We start from the raw sequence: 14,298 nt of genomic DNA on the forward strand, positions 1-14,298 counted from the left end.
ATTATTGATTTTGTACTTTGGAAATTACTTCTTTCAGTTCCTCTCCTTTTGTCATGCCACTGCCTATATGCTTCAATCTGTGATCTTTATAGAAACAGAGAGTGAGACCAGGTCCCAAACCTTAAGGAGTACAAAAAGACTAGAAAATATTAGATGATACCTGTCATTGCAGGCTTAAGTTTTGATATTTTGCTAAAAAATTCTCACATATGATATGAAAGTAGAAATGAAATAGTCTAATGGAAAATGTGAAAAATGGGAGGGGAACAGTGAGAATGGAGAATGGAGAGGTGTATAGGAGGAGTGTGTTCAATGTACAATGTAAACTTGTATGTTAAAAGACCTAACATAAAAAAGTAGTGTGTAACATGATTGTACTATATAGAATTAATAAAACAATAAAACTAGATAAGTCCTATTTTAAATCCAGTCTACTAGTATTTGTGTGTATATTCTTATTATGTTTGTGTTAGTATACATAGGTGCAGGTGCACATTGAGGTGAGAGGGTAACAGTGGGTATCTTTCATAGTTAATATTTTTGTTCTTGTCGTTTTACTGAGGGAAATCTATTATTTGAGCCCAGAACTTACCTATTAAGCTAGTGTAGCTTGGAATGTAGCTGGCTGCAATATTTACCTTACATTTTTATGGGTGCTGTGCATTTATTTGAGCTAACCCCAGCTCGTGTCTACCATAAATTTTATTTGGTATTTTTTTTTTTCTTTTTTGATTTTTCAAGGTAGGGTTGCACTGTAGCTCAGGCTTTCCAAGAATTCACAATGTAGTCTCAGGTGGCCGCAAACTCATGGTGATGCTCCTACCTCTGCCTCCCGAGTGCTGGGATTAAAGGCATGCACTACCACACCCAGATTTGGGGAGGGTATTTTTTGAAGTAATTCTCACTCTAGCCCAGACTAAACTGGAACTTATTCTGTAACTCAAGGCTGGCCACCTAGTCTTGGGGATCTTCGTAACTTTGCCTCCCAACTGCTGAGATTAAACGTATGGACCACCACACCTGGACTTCTACCTTAAATTTTGAGACAGTATCTCATGCCTACTTAAGACTTCACCAAGGAAGATTGACTATTCAGAAATACCTAGGCATCTTTTTGTCTCTGCCATAGCAGAGCTGACATTACAGGGCACTTTAAAATGGGTTCTAGGGATTCAAATATAAGTCCTCATGTTTCTTCATTTATTTCATGTTCTTTCAACCATTTCTAGAAAACAAACTACATTAATACATGTATGTAAATATATAATTATAAGTATTATTTATAAATTTCTACTATTTCACTGAAGAGCAGGTCCATAGATACCTTACTTGTCACACTAGAAGTGGGGCAATCCTGACAGTAGAAAAGTTACTGCTTAGTTAAACTCAAGATAATCCTGCTAAGAATTGAGTTAATTAGGTGGGATACAGGTCATCATGTAGTTATTTCCATCTCCAATAATGTAATGAGACTTATTTCTTTATTCATACATATATAATTTTCTACATATTTATAATATAGTAAAATATATCTACATAGCATCTCCTAATTAATTCTTTTTTTTGAGTTATTAAAATTCTAATTTATTATCTCAGCACCTCCATACAAAATATTTACCTGAAAACTTGAAGGAATTTGAAGTTATGAGTTGTTTTATCCAAATTTCATACCTTTTCTTTTGCCTTGAAAAATGCACCATATCTGGAAATATTTCCAAATATATTTTTTAATTTAATTTATTGGTTTTCTTTATAGCAAATACAGGCAGTTTGGTATCTTTGTTTAGGTTCATACATGATCTACTCCCTCCCAATGGACCCTCCTCGTTGATGTAAATGGGTCGTGCATTGTGGAGTTAGTCCACAGTTATTGGTACAATAAATGTCTCTGCATATCATGACCCAACAGGTGACTCTGACATTCTTTCCGCCCCCTCTTCCACAAAATTTCCCTGAGCCATGTTGGGTTCATTTTTGGTCTGCTTCAGTGCTGAGGTGTTGGGGGCCTCTGAGGCTCTGACTCTCTAATTTGGTAGGAGTTGATTTTTCTCTGTGTTGATCTCCTTCACCTTTGTGCTGTTATCTGGTTCATCAGGAAAACAGCACCCTTGCTTATTTCACCAATTTTCTTTAGTTTCAGCGGGCCTCTTTTGAGGCATGTTGGGGCAGCTCTCTCCTTAGGATCTGCATCTATCTGAAAAAGAGAAGCAGATTGTCCAATGGAGAGTAAGTTAGCACCAGGAAAATTGAGATAACACTTACTTTTTTGATATACAGTTTAATAAGTGTAGGCCCTCTTGTACCCCCCATGATTAATGGTAGCTTGATTTTAAAGAGTGGGCTTATGTTTGCGTATGGTTCTGACTTGCTTCCCAGCTCCAGCAATGGGTCTCCTACAACTGAGGGATCAGTTAGCCAAATCAAGAGCAGTTGGTTCCCCACCATGGCTGTGTGCCACTATAGCACTTGTGTGGGCATCACACCAGGTTATTTATTGCTAAGTAGGTTAGACCATGAGTTGCTTGGATAGATATTGGTCATTTCCCCCAGTCGCCCATGTAGCACCTTCTGGCACTAGACACACAGACTGTCTGGGGACTGATTCTCCTGGCTTCCAGACATGCCTTTCCATTCTACATGTCAGCTGTGTATGAAGTCTTCAGCAATAGGGTCTTACCACTGACCTTTGCTGGGTCATCAAGTACCCTGACAGAAGTCTGTCATTCTTATAGGAAATCTTGTAGGTTACTCTGATCAAAAGCTCATTCTGGATGATAGCCCCATGCTGGTAGTGGGGGTAACAGGTCAGTGCCCACTAATAAATTGAGGAAAAACATAACTAATATACAAGAGTTAGAGAGGAGAGAGATGGGGGGGGGGAGGGAGGGAGATAAGATGTAGAAGATTTAGGTTAGTCTTGGTCCTACCTTCTCCAGTGTCTTGTGGTTCAGGTGTTTCCGGTAAGGTTCTAGTGAAGGTTCAGCCATTTGGTCTGCCATTTAGGAAGTAGAATTTTATGGTACCATTGCCGTTTGGGTCCAGATTGGTGTTTCCCACACCTTTGATGCCCTCCCCTCCCTCCACATCCATCCTAGTGATTACTCCATGAGGTGCTTGCTGGGTATGTAAGGTAACTTGGGTAGATTCAGGTTCGGTGTTGTAGATGAGTGAGACTGTGTCGATTTTTTTTCTGTGATTGGGTAAGTTCACTAGGAATGATCTGTTCCAGGTTCAATCATTTTTCCTCAAATTTCTTTGTGTCATTTTTTTCTTACTGATGTATAGAATTCCATTGTGTAGATATACCACATCTTTGTTATCCATTCTTCTAGTGATGGACATCTGGGTTGATTACAGCTTTTAGCTATTACGAATTGAGCCACTACAAACATGGTTGAGGAAATCTCTCTGGCCTGTGGTTTGAAGGTTTTAGAGTAGATGCCCAGTAAGCGTATAACTAGGTCTGTTGGTATTTCTATAATCAGCTTTTTCAGGAGTCTCCATATTGCTTTCCAAAGTGGTTGTACCATCCTACATTCCCAAAAGAGTGAATGAGTGTTCCTGCTTCTCCACATCCTCGCCAGCATTTATTTTCATTTGACTTTTTGATGTTGGCTATCCTTATTGGGGTAAGGTGGAATCTCATAGTTGTTTTAATTGGGATTTCTCTGATGATTAGGGATGATGAACATTTTCTTAAGTGTGTGTTTGCCATTTGTATATCTTCCTCTGTACACTGTTCAACTCTGTGCCCCATTTTGTGAGTGGGGTGTTTGTCTTCTTATTGTTTAGAATTTTGAGGTCTTTGTAGATTCTAGAGATTAGGTCTCTATCACTTGGATAACCTGCAAATATTTTCTCCCATTCTGTGGGTATTCTATTGGCTTTACTTATTGTATGCTTGTCTGTAAAGAAACTCTTCACCTTCATATGATCCCATTGGTTGAGTGACTATTTAAGAATGTGAGCCACTGGAGTTTTTTTCAGGAAGTCTTTTTCCATTCCTATATCATGGAAAGTACTTCCTAAATTTTCTTCCAGTAGTATTTGAGTTTCTGGTCTTATGTTGAGGTCTTTGATCCATTTGGATTTGAGTGTAGTGCATGGTGAAATGTGTGGATCAAGTTTTACTTTCCTGCATGTGGTTATCCAGTTTGTCCAGCACTATTTGTTGAAGATGCTATCTTTTTTCCAGCCTATATTGTTCAGGCCTTATATCAAGTAGCTATAGTTGCTTGACCCAAAATCCGGGTCCTCAGGTCTATTCCATTGGTCTATACTCCTGTTTTTATGCCAGTACCATGCTATTTTTATTACTATGGCTTTGACTAGTATAGCTTTAGATCAGGTATGGTGATGCCTCCAGAGGTATTTCTTTTGCTGAGGATATGTTTGGTTATGCAAGGCCTTCTGTTTTTCCATATGAAATTTGAGATCATTATTTCTATCTCTGTGAAGAACACTGTAGCAATTTTAATTGGAATTGCGTTAAATCTATATATTGCCTTTGGTAGGATTGTCATCTTCTCAATTATAATTCGGCCTATCCAGGAGCATAGGAGTTCTTTCCATCTTCTCGAGTCCTCCTCAATTTCTTTTTTGAGAGTTCTTATATTTTCCTTACATAGATTTATACTACATTGGTTAACGTTATTCCAAGGTATTTTATTTATTTTTTTGTTGCTATTGAAAATGGGACTATGTCCCGTATTTCTTTTTCTTTATCTTTGTCATTTGAATACAGAAATGCTACTGATTTTTGTGCATTGATTTTGTATCCTGCTACTTTGCTATAAGAGTTAATCACCTACAGGAGTTTTGGGATGGAGTCTCTCGGGTCTCTTATATATACAATCATGTCATCAGCGAAGAGAGCTAACTTAATTTCTTCCTTTCCAAATTGTATCCCTTTTATTTCCTTCTCTTGACTTATTGCTTGAGCTAGGACTTGCAGAAATATATTGAAAAGCAGAGGTGAGAGAAGACATCCCTGTCTGATTCCTGATCTCAATGGGAATTCCTCCAGTCTCTCTCCATTAAGTATTATTTGGGCCTTTGGAGCTTTGTATATTGCATTTAGTATGTTAAGATGTGAACCAGCCAAGCCTATTCTCTCCAATGTTTTGATCATGAAGTGATGTTGTATCTTGTCAAAGGCCTTTTCTGCATCTATTGAAATGATCATGTTTTTTTTTTTAATGTTTAAGCTTGTTTATGTGGTGTATTACATTGACCAATTTTCGTATGTTGAACCACCATTGTGTTCCTGGGATAAATCCCACTTGGTCAAGGTGGATAATGCTTTTGATATATTGTTGGATTCGGTTTGCGAGCATTTTGTTCAGGATCTTTGCATCTATGTCCATTAGGGAAATAGGCTGGTAGTTTTCTTTTCCTGTGGCATCTCTGCCTGGCTTTGGAATTAGGGTGATACTAGCTTCATTAAAAGGAATTGGGTAGCTTTCCCTGTTCTTCAATGGAGTGGCACAGTTTTAGAAAGATTGGTTTGATTTCTTCCATGAAGGTTTGATAAAATTCGGCTAGGAATCCATCTGGTCCTGGACTCTTCTTTTTTGGGAGGTTTTTTTTATTACTTTTTCAATCTCCGTGAGTGTGATTGGTTCATTGAGGTGATTAATCTGCTCTGAGTTTAGCTTTGGTAGATGATATGCGTCAGAAATTTATCCATCTCCTCCACATTTTCCAGTTTTGTGGAGTAGAGGTTTTTGAAATAAGTCCTGATGATTCTCCCAATTTCACTTATGTCTGTTGTGATCTCTCCTTTTTCATTTTGAATTTTGTTAATTTGGTGCCTCTCCTTTTTTTGTTTGATCAAATTGGCCAGAGGTTTGCCAATCTTGTTTATTTTTTCAAAGAACCAGCTTTTTCTTTTGTCAATTGCCTTAATTGTTTCCTTCATTTCCAATTCATTAATTTCTGCTCTGATTTTAATTATTTCTTTCCTTCTGGAACTCTTTGGGTTGGATTTTTCTTGTTTTTCCAGTGCCTTTAGGTGGATGGTTAGGCTATCGATTTGGGATCTTTATGTCTTTTTTATGAAGGCCTTGAGTGCTTTGAATTTTCCCTTGAGGACTGCATTCATTGTGTCCCATAAGTTTGGGTATGATGTGTTCTCATTGACATTCAATTCCAGGAAATTTCAAATTCATTTTTTATTTCATACACTATCCATTCATTGTTTAAGAGTGGGCTGTTCAGTTTCCAGGTGCAATTGGGTTTCTTGGTGTGTCTTTTGTTGTTCATGTCTAGAAATATAGCATTGTGATCTGATATCATGCAGGGAATTATGTCAATTTTCCTAAATATGTGGAGGCAGTCTTTGTGACCCAGTATATGGTCTATTTTAGAGAATGTTCCATGGGCTGCTGAGAAGAATTGTAGTCTGTGGATTTGGGATAGAAAGTTCTGTAGATGTCTGTTAGGTCTAAGTTTTCTATGGTTTTGTTGAGCTTTCTTACTTCCCTGTTGAGTTTCTGTTTGGATGATCTGTCTATTACTGATAATGGTGTGTTAAAGTCCCCAGCTATGATGGTGTTGGTAGTTATTTCTGTTTTATTGTCAAGTATGTTTTGTTTTATGAACTGTGGTGCCCCTGTGTTTGGTGCATACAGATTTATGATTGTAATATCCTCTTGATAGATTGTTCCCTTGATAAGTAGGACGTAGCCTTATTTGTCTTTTTTGATTATTTTTGGTTTGAAGTCAATTTTATACGATATAAATATAGCTACACCTGCTTGTTTCTTATTCCTATTTACTTGGAATATTATTTTCCACCCTTTCACCCTAAGGAGGTTTCTGTCTTATTGGTAAGGTGGGTTTCTTGAAGGCAGCAGATTGAGAGTTCTAATTTTTTATCCACCCTGTTAGCTTGCATCACTTGATGGGTTAATTAAGGCCATTAATATTTAGGGTGATGACTGTGAGATTTGATTTGATCCCTGCTATGTTGTGGTGGTAGAGGTGTGTTGTTTTTTTCATGGAATTTGATGTTTTTTGTGCCTTCTCTGAGTTTAGTTGTTGTGGTCTGCTTCTTGTAGGCATTTGTGTTTGGTTATTTGTTTCTTCTCTGTGGAGAATTTCCTGAAATACTTTCTGTAGGTTTGGTTTTGTGTTCATATAATTGTAAAGCTGAGTTTTGTCATGGAAATTTTTCCTTTCACCATCTATTATGAGGGAGACTTTTGCCGGGTAGAGTAGTTTGGGTTGGAAGCCACAGTTTCTTAGAGTTTGGAGAGTTTCATTCCAGGCCCTCATAGATTTCAGGGTTTCCATTGAGAAGTCTGAAGTAATTTTGATGGGGTTTCCTTTGAAAGGTGTGTGCTGTTTTTCCCTAGCTGCTTTTAGGATTTTCTCTTTGGTGTCAATGTTTAGAGTCTTAATGATAATATGTCTTGTGGAGTTTCTCCTTTGGTCCAGTCTGTTTGGAGTTCTGTTCACTTCTTGTATCTTCATGGGCCTTTCTTTTAAGAGACTGGGGAAGTTTTCTTCAATTATTTTGTTAAATAAGATCTCCATGCCTTTGGTCTGAAATTCTTCTCCTTCTGGTATTCCAATGATTCTGATATTAGGACATTTAAGTGTATCCCACAGTTCTCTCATGTTCTGTTCACAGGAACTTTTGAACTTACTGAAATTTTTGAACTCTCAAACTGTTTCTTCCATCCTGTCTTCCAGATCAGAGTTTCTATTCTCCACTTTGCTGACTCTATTCTTGAGAGCCTCTAGAGAATTTTGGACTTGTTCAATTAAGCTTGCATTTTCTACTACTTTCCTATGTATCACTTCCATCACTCTGTCCAGCTCCCTTTTCACCTCATTTACTGATTTTCTTGATGATTCTTGGAATTCCTCCTTGCATTTCTTTAAGTTTTCATTTAGTGTGGCCAGCTGATTTTTAAGGTTCGCTTTTTTTTTCTCTCTCCCTCAACTCTCTTAGCTCTCTTTGAATTCCTTCCAGTGTCTTATCATATTGCTCTAGCTTAGTGATTGTAGCATCCACATGATTATCAGTCCTTTGTTGCTTTCCTGCAAGTTCTATCAATAAGTTGGTCAGGGTTTCATTGCTCATAGCTTCCACTTGATGTTCTGATCCTAAAATCTCTTCTATGTTTTGGTTAGATGTAATCCTTGTTGGACTGGGTGATCTATCTGGATTTTCTTGCATTTTATTTTTTATATTATTTCTCTTGCGCTGTGGTCTACCCATGAAAGTGTTTGGGCAGGTAGGTGGGTGGAGCAGCCTGGAATCTAGCTTAATGCAAATCCAAGGCAGCCTGGGGCAGTTGTAAGCAGCCTGGGTTTTTGCTCACTCTTGCCAAAGCCGCCTACCTATAGCCTGACAGGGGCACCAAAGTTACCTGAATTTTCACCCAGTAATGCACCAAAGCTGCCTGCCTTCGAGCTTGGAAGGGGACTGAGGTAGCAAGCCCTGAAGCTGCCCGAACTGTGGCTGGGAACACTGGGATCTGCAAACAATCTGTGCTCTCCTGCCTCAGGGGAGTGGGGGATTGGCGGCGATCGACAGGTAGGGGATGGCACCTGAGCTGGCACTTGTGACTCAGCATGGACTTGTGTGGCCCTTGCTGTGGGACTGGGCCCGCTGCATGTGCAATTGTAGTGCAGAGGCAGCTGCTGCATGCACAGGATCGGGGCACATTGAAGGCTGACCCAATTGGAGCACAGCAGCTGGGGGTCTGGCAGCCGCCTGATCACAACCGCAGTTGTCACCGCGGGTGTGCAAACCAAGCACAGTGTGGTGGATCGGAACACATGATCAGAGTACAACAGCAGAGGTACCTGCAGGTGTGGAGATCCCCATGTGTGTGAATGGAGCACAGTGTTTGAGGTCCCAGCGGGTGTGCAAACAATGCACAGCAGTGGAGGGCCCCGCCGGTGTGCGATCAGAACACAGCTCAGCGGGCTAGTGGGTGCGCGATCAGAACACAGTTGCTTGGGGTGCAAGGTGTGGTGGCTGTATGGGGGGGTAGACTACCCACCCGAGAGGCATTCTGTGATTCCCTGTTTTTCCCCACTCTGTGCCCTCCCACTGGCAAGAAGACCCTGATAACCCTTAATTTCTTGCTTTTCTTTCCCCAGTATTTGCAGCACAGCTAGGTGGTCACCATCTTGGCCAGAAGTCTCCTAATTAATTCTTATCTCCTCATATTGAACATGAACCAAGAGGTATGAACAGACATCTAAGGAAATACACAGAAAGAGAAGGAATAAGAAAGTAACCAAATAGGAAATCATCCCAGAGGAAATAAATGAAACTTTCAAAGTAACTTATAATATATAATTAATATATAAAGAGATATACAAAACACATCAAAGATATAAAATGTGGAACAGGGAATTGTGGAAAGGGAATAGTGCCAAAGAATAGAGAGTTTGGAAATAAGAATATGATTGCCATTGCAATTTTCAATACCAAGGCTTATGCTACTGTGTATCTTTATGGAAATAAATACACAGTGTATATGTTGATAAAATGCAATTAATATTTTAAACAAAAATAAATCAATGCAAAAAGTCCTTAAATTGAGGAACATCTTGGCCTACACAAATGATTGTAGATTCACATGCAATATACTTATGATCTATTTCAAAAAGTAAAATCTATAATAATTCTCTGTTACAGCTATTGTTTTGAAAAGCTACCTTATGATTCCAGTTTACCATAAATTTGATGGCTGTTCCCTATTTTTAGCCAACAGCAATAGTTATTTAGCAGCAGTAGAAACTCCTTTGTCAGAAACCACCATCATGTTGTGGAATGTAATAGGAAAATATGCTTCCTGTAAACTTCTGCCTACCATGGAAGCTGCTCAGCTACAAGTGTCAAGGAAAAATTTTCACAAGATATCCAAGGAAGAAAAGTTGCTCTGCCAAGGAGGAGAACATGCTGAGCCTGGAATACTTTACTAGAGCACAGATATCATCTAAATCCACAATGTGGGAAAATGGTTGAAAGTTAAGTATAAAATAGGTGACTGTTGAATAACTTACAATTAAGCTGAAAAATGTACTTTTCCTACCTCATCTAACTTCCCATGCATTATCATAAAACATTTCAAAGTCTATGTTACAGTAGAAACCTCATTATCTTATGAAATTATGACCAATATTTGCTTTATGTATATAACACATGGACAGAATCCAGTAATAATATCAAGACATCTTTCATTTCCCTAAAACAATTTATGTCATTTAATAACATACAAAATTTTAATTCTCACTTTCATGACTTCATTTTTATCTCAAGACTTTTTATATAATATGGGTATATTGGCTTGTTTACCATAATTATTACATACATCACATGGTAAAGCATCCACTTTAACATTTGTTTTGAAATGTGAGAGAAATTTCAAGGCACATACGATGTAACTACATTACAGAATGCTACAGGCATTTGTTTATTGTTTCCAATCTTTTCCTTATACTTATACAATATTTTAACAAACTTGCTATTAAATAGTCCACAATCATTTAAGTTTCACTGAAAGAACAAGACTTTAATTTCATTATTAGTTTATGCACTAAGCAATTAAACAAAATTAGTACAATAATAACAGATTGTCAAGTCCAAATTAGAAACAAACACAGTGGCTATTGGTGAGCATACAACTTAACTGGTGAAAGCAGATTTGTACAAGAGGGTATACTATTAGTAGTGAGTTTTCAATGTTCCTCACAGCATTAATCAGTTTTCTTTACAAATACAATAGAGAGTATTATTAACCTAGCAAGAGGTCAGGTAAGAGAACTTCAAAATTCTAAGCTAGCCACTATGTCAAGCATCGGCTTTATGCAATTGTTAGCAATTAGAAACATTAACACAAAATTTTAGAAATTCTTTTTTTTTTTTTTGCATAGCTGAGATGAATTTGAGACAGTGCTCTTTCCTTTACTAGTGTCATTGCAATTGCAAATAATTTTCCCTATCAGGGATATATTTCTCCAATTCTATCAGGTTTCAGACATGGTTTCATAAAATCCATGTTACTTTCTCTTTCTAAGTTTTCTTTGTGTGTTTTTTATTTTATAAATTTTAAATATATTTTTCTAATACTAATAGAGTAAGTAAACTATTGAATTTTTTACTTTGTTACTTTAGACCAAGATTCAATAGTGTTTTTATAATTATATTTTAGGTTTAGAAATATGTTACTTATCAACGACTGGTAGTATGATGTAATATGTGTAGTAATGAACTAAGACTCAAAAATATATATCTTGGAAACTTAATACAACATTTTTTTTTTGCCATTTTTTAGTTTCTGTGATTCTTAAATATACGAGTGACTAATAGGGGCTATCAATGTCATGTTCCTGGCTTGTGTTCTACTAATCAGAAGACTTCACTGGAGCTGAATCATCTATTTCTAAACCCAGTTACAGTGCCATGGTCCTTCACTGGATGCTGTATAGATGGGGAAGGGTCAAAAAGGAAGAGAGAGAAAGACAAAGAAAAAGAAGGGAAGTGGAAGGGAGTATAGGAAGAGGAATGGAAGAAACAAAATCAGGAAAGAGAAAAGGGTCCAAGATTTTTGGGAAACACAAGAAATGACATCCCCAATTTTCCTCCATATGGCCTTTACCAAGTCTAGGTGATGGGCACTTACCATATATGCACTCTTTACACTCATTTTCATTACCTCTCTTGATAACAGAATTCTAAATAAAAAAAAAAACACACAAGTTAATTGGTAGCCTTGGCACCTTCGCAGTTACCATTTCTTTAGCTGGCTTACAAGAGCAATGAGACGTTCAGCAGACCAACTCCTCATTCAATTCACAGGCTTGCCCACATGACACCTGACTTTTGCTGACTTTTGTGAGATAAAAACAATTCATCAGATTCCTGGTATATTTAGCAGAAGTATAAAAATCATGTAAATATTAACATGTTTTAAACACATTGTGGACATATATTTGGAGAAATGGAGTACTCAATGTGTATCATGTGGGCCACCTTAAACCAAAGGCATCATTTATTCTATTTTCAAACATTGTAATGGTCTCTCACACCTTATACAAGGCATGGTCCTAGACCAGAGAATTTAGTATCATTTCCAAGAATATATAGATATTTATATACATATTTCTTTTAAAATAATGTTTAAAAGTTTACACAAAATCTGGCTTCAACATGGAAGCACTGTTCCTTTTCAAGATTATACACCTGCATGGACGAAGGTGATTTCCTTTACATTTTGTTTTTCCACAAGTAGCAAAATAAACGTCTTAATGCCATGTGTGTTAAAGTTGACAAAACATTAAATGTAAAGTTACATGTAACTCTGTGTACTGTGCGCTGACCTCTTTAAACATTCCCAAGATAAACTAGTGACTTAAATATAGTACAACTTTATCGGCTCAGTTAAAACAGTGTTATGCTGAATAATCTTAAACTAAATGTATAAAATAGTAGTAAACTACTATTAAGATTTAAAGGGAATTATGATGTTTCAATAAATATACACCAATTTCCTGCTATTACTTGTTTCTATAATTAATTTCTTTTTTTGTTCATTTTTTTAACTTTTATTTATTTGAGAGTGACAGACATAGAGAGAAAGACAGATAGAGGGAGAGAGAGAGAATGGGCACGCCAGGGCTTCCAGCCACTGCAAACGAACTCCAGACGCGTGCGCCCCCTTGTGCATCTGGCTAACGTGGGACCTGGGTAACTGAGCCTCGAACCGGGGTCCTTAGGCTTCATAGGCAAGCGCTTAACCACTAAGCCATCTCTCCAGCCCTAATTAATTTCTTTCTAAAGCTAAAACTACACGCAAAAAAATGCTATCTTGAAACTCAGTTAACAGTTTGCTATTTTATGGGGTAAATTCCTTTAATTTTATGCACATTATCAATGCATTATTTTTGAAGGAATTTAGCTTTCAATGTCGAAATTAGTATGTGTTTACAAACAAATGAAGACAGTTCCTTAGTATTGTTAATAGCTGCAAACACATTATTCCATTATAATGTATTTTCAGATTTCATTTGAAAGACAGTAGGAGTCTTTTTAAAGTCCTATGAGAAAATTCATAAAGGGAAGAGAGCACAGATACAAGCCCTTCCCCAACACCACCTCCAACAAAGTCTCAAGAAATATTCTTACTGCAAAACATGAACACATCTCACCAGATTTTTATTTGATCAAATTGTGGACAAGAAAAAAATGTATTCCTATTCTTTTTGATACTAACATGGTTTTATTGGATTTGTTTATACTTTCCTTCAAGAAGCACAGGCACATATTCTCGAAACCACTTAGACCCTGTAAGGACTTTAGAATAAAATATAGCCTTCTGATTATAAAGGTAACCAATGACTTATTTGAAAATGACATGGAACAAACATGTAATCAGAATAGGAAAAAGAGAACACGTCTTTCGTGTTTGATACCATTCAATAAATTATAAGATGATGTGAAAACAGTTTGGCTATAGTTTTAAAATGTAGAAAAAACACCAAACATTGAAAAATGAAATAACCACCAGCTTAGCGCTCCTGTCCAAATGCCTCCACTGCACAGACCCTTCAAGCTACGTGGAAGGTAAGGCATCTTGCAAGGAGTGAGCTCCAGAGCTGCGCAGATGCACTGGTCAGTGCTCCTGCAGCCCCTCTGTCTTCACCCTACCCTTCTTCTTAGGGATGAAATGTGAAATCTTAGTTTTGGTAGCTAATGTAGATTTGAGCTGGCACACCACAATGTGTTCACTAGAGCTTAGGAGCATAAACATTAAAATGTTATACAAAATGGACAATAATTTACTGCACACTCCAATTTAAGATGGTTTAATGTCTTGACACAAGGTGAGATGACTTAAGTACATTTTACATTTGGTGCATTTAGACCACCAGTGCGTAGATGTTCTAATGCTAACTTCTTGAAAAGTATGGAATGCTTCACGAATTTGAGTGTCTTCCTTGCACAAGGGCCATGCAAATCTTCTCTGTATCCTTCCAATTTTAGTATATGTGCTGCTGAAGTGAGCACCAGAGTTCCTATTTCTGTCTGGAGTTTCAGAAGTATGATATATGGTGTGACTTTTTCCTCTCTTTTTTTGGTCCTGTAACAACAGGCCAACTTATTCCACTAAGGAATTATTCCTGGATCTGTAAGCTTCAAATAAATTTCCTTTTCTCCATAACTGAACTTGGTTTGAAGGTTCATCGCAGTAACCTGGAAGCTGTCTACTATAGTGTAAGGGGATTTTATATGGAGTTATCATTTTCTCATGAATATTATTTTTTTCTTCT

General features: G+C 37.3%; 1 non-coding gene across 1 annotated transcript; it reads right to left on the bottom strand.

Annotated features, from left to right (window-relative positions):
• Positions 1-13,928: 13,928 nt before the first annotated feature.
• On the bottom strand, positions 13,929-14,035 carry LOC123456830. Its single transcript, XR_006634708.1, has one exon. It is a non-coding gene; the product is annotated as a U6 spliceosomal RNA (small nuclear RNA).
• Between the last annotated feature and the right edge of the window lie 263 nt (positions 14,036-14,298).

Source organism: Jaculus jaculus, chromosome X (genome assembly GCF_020740685.1).
Source record: "Jaculus jaculus isolate mJacJac1 chromosome X, mJacJac1.mat.Y.cur, whole genome shotgun sequence".
Taxonomy (NCBI): Eukaryota; Metazoa; Chordata; class Mammalia; order Rodentia; family Dipodidae; genus Jaculus; species Jaculus jaculus.